Source organism: Rhyacophila brunnea, unplaced genomic scaffold (assembly GCF_057557595.1).
Source record: "Rhyacophila brunnea isolate RB1 unplaced genomic scaffold, BYU_Rbru_1.0 scaffold_43, whole genome shotgun sequence".
Taxonomy (NCBI): domain Eukaryota; kingdom Metazoa; phylum Arthropoda; class Insecta; order Trichoptera; family Rhyacophilidae; genus Rhyacophila; species Rhyacophila brunnea.
In genome coordinates this window covers 1348530-1352264 of record NW_028233098.1, presented here as the reverse complement: position 1 = coordinate 1352264, position 3735 = coordinate 1348530, and positions in this window count along the sequence as shown.

Here is a 3735-nt window from a genome sequence, read left to right as displayed (position 1 = left end):
ATACATGTTATGCTATTTTAATTTATTTAGAAATTTTAAAAAGCTTTGCCATTCAACTGCAGTTCATCCGGATCATGCAATTTTAAAACATATATTATCTTGAAGAAAGTTCTTTTGCATTATATTTATAGTATAATATGAGTCGTGTGCAATATAAAGTTATGTTTTCTATGCATATTTCAGTTACTAATTAAATGTTAAAATACCCATAATTCACTAAAATTCTTATTTATTGCAGACATTATATTATCTTAAAATCCATAAGTTTTATGTTATTGGAAGCATTTAGATCATTTTTGTCTTGATGGGATTATTTTTTATATCAAATTTATTCTAATAATGAAAAAAACACGTAAAACTAGCATATCTTATTTTGATAAATAATACCATTCATCATGTAGAATTAATTCATAAAACAAATGAAACGAATCAAAGATAGCCAAATTACGTTTTAATAATTATATGTTGAATCAATTTTTTTTTATAATTAAAGTTTAATTTTACATTATACATGTTTATTTGCTTTTTTGAACTATAAACAGTTTTTAAAAGTAACTTATATACATTTAAATATAAAAAATTTGCATATTTTTGTTCGTATTTTAAAATTTACATATTTTTCTATTGAAGTGCTAGATGTAAATAAAATATATACAATGCATTTATTTTTATGTATTATTTCTAACCATATCGGCGATAAACTATTTATATATTTTGTAGCAAAAAATATCCAAAATTCAAATTTTCAGCATTAACAATATAATCAATAACATAAAGTAAATATGTTTTATAACATCCAATGCAATATAGTATCTTATAATATAAAGGGTTCAAAAATACGTTGATGAGAGTGTTTAAAACTTTAAAACTGCACGTCAGACTATATGTTGATAGAACTAAGCTTGTGAGATTTAATAGCCTGTAGTTTCATAGCCTATATAAACCAACAAAAAGTAGAATTAACTGTTGATTGCAAAAATAACACATATTTATGTTTTTAGTGTAATCTATAATAACTTTATTTAAACTTTTATACACTAAAAAATAATTCAAAAGTTCGTGAAAAAAAATTTCTTGCGTTTGAAATAGAAGACATATGTGATATTCTGCATTTTCCAAGTACATTAGCATCTGCCGTTCCTTATTATTACGAGTTTTGAATTTCAACATTGTATAAAATAACAAATTGACATCTTTATTTATTTTAATTTTTAAAATCAACGATTTGGTGAATTTCATATATGATATTATGCTAAAGCTGTTATTGATATCGTATCTAGCAATATTTAGATTTTCAATAAAATTCATGCAAAAAAAAGAAGATAACACATAATAAATACTTTACGAATTTTGCTGTTAAATTGTGAATTTTAGGCATGTATTCTATATATTGTTAAAGACTTCATACATTTAGTCCATTGTTTGTCACGAAGATCAATTTTTGATTATGACGACACCATATGGTGAACTATTTTAAAGAATATTTTTATTAATGATGATTGAGTTTTTTTATGGCGTATATTAAATGTTCCAATGTATATTAAAGATCAGGTTTTTATAAATATAAACAGCCATATATTTACCATAATATTATAAAAAAATATAGCATAAAATATTAATTGAAAAATGGTATTTTTTTCTTATAAAATTTTTAAAATTTATATCAGAAGCAATGTACTATAAATATATATACATTTTTATTTATGAAAAAGATGTTTTATGGTACAGATTTCTGTGTAAATGCAACTATTTAAGTGAAAAGATTACCAGTGTCATTTACTAAAAAATGTAAATATAGTATTTATATCTCTGACTGTCTGTTTTCATAAAAAATCTTGTCATTATTGAGTATAGTTTTTAGTAGATTTAAAGTTTTCGTACTATATTCACCTTTATAAAATTACTGTTCATTTATATTTTTTTTAAAACAAGTACTTAATGGAATAGGTAAGATATTAAACATTATATTTTTATTCTATATTATTATACTTCTAGTATCATATAGCTTCTTTTGCAGCGTATTTGTTTTTTTAACATCAATACTCGTTTTTTAGTATCAAAAATATAAATTGATATGAATGAAAGATTTTTTCTTTAAATGATTTTCTAATTATTATATATATTTAATCCATCTCAAGTACAACTAGACTAGTTTGTCGGATTTTTACTGTCATACATTTTTTTTAAATCTATTCACTATTATTCATTCTTTGTTTTCTCAATACGAAGATTATATGTTAAAGCATTAAATTCAGTACGATACTGTGATCATTATCCAATTTTTTGCCCCTTTCTTCATTTAAATACTCTATTCAAAATTTAGAAATTAATCAAACAAACATACAAAATATTCTATTTTATTATTTCGTATTAATTTATATAAAAAAATTTATTGCTAGCAAATCAAATAATTTTTATACAACAGTAGTGTAATATATTACGATATATTTTACTTAATTAGAATCAAGATCTATCTTATCATATTTTAGTCTATCTAAGTATTTTTGCCTTTGAACTCCAAAATTTTCTTTTAAAAATATGCTCGTAGACAATTTTTTTTCCAAATATAAAATTTTGTTATTTCTTTGACCATGCGCAGGTGTATTTAAAAAGCTCTTGATTATATTTTATTGCTAGCATATACAGTAGAATTATCTATGGATCTATGTATTTCTTCTAATATATTGAACCATAATTTTCATTATCTACTATCTAGTAGGCTAATCTTTTTGCATCTATAATGGTATTGAATCTTGATATTTTCCTAAAAAGCATTTTTATTGGAAAAAGGTATTATATCAGTATATATTTAGGTCTTGAATATAAAAATGGTCGATATTTACAGAAAAATCTTTAAACAATATATTATATTGGTCATGCAAGATTATTTTTTCATTCATAAAATAACTTAAAGCGAATAATCTTTTTCTATAGACAATAAAAACTTTCAAAGTTTATTGCAACCTTTTTTCGCGCTAGAAAATTTTTTTATCAGAATTTAATATTTTTGCTATTTCTGTTTTGAGTATAGCATTATTGTAAATTTTGATCGATCAAGTTAGAGTCTCTAAGATGCTATTCAAGATACCAGAAAATATTTATTATTTTAAGCTCATCATTGTTGACATGCAAAATATGATATTTGTGCAATTGTGTTGTTTTATTTATATAAAATAATAAAAGCGGTATTTCGTTAGATTTACAGATATTTAATTTATTTTATATTTTTTGGTTTCATATAAGTAAAAAATTGGCATGAAGAGAGATATTTAAGATTTAAATTGACGTAAATCATGTATTTACAAACATATAAGCTTAATTGATGATTTTTTGTTTGTTTTTTTGCAATGAAGCATTTTTCTGATTGCTGAATTTATTAGATTTATATTCATAGAATTTTCTGTATGTTGATTCATTTATAGACCTAAAAAGATGCAAGAATTGATATAAATTTTTAATTTGGGTTTTTTTGCGTAATTCTTCTACATAAATTAAAAAATTGTTTTATAACCTCTAGGGCTTGTTTTTACGGTTGAACTATATATTTAACAATGACCATAACGAATTAAGAATTCCTATGCCAGATATTTATGCATAAATTAATTTTAAAATGGTTATTGATGTATATTTTTTTCGTCATTTATTTATACCGCAACATAGACAGAATAAAAACAAGCGCGAAGATATAATTTTTATAAGATTTTAGTGCAGTGCACATTATTTAGCAATTTTGCG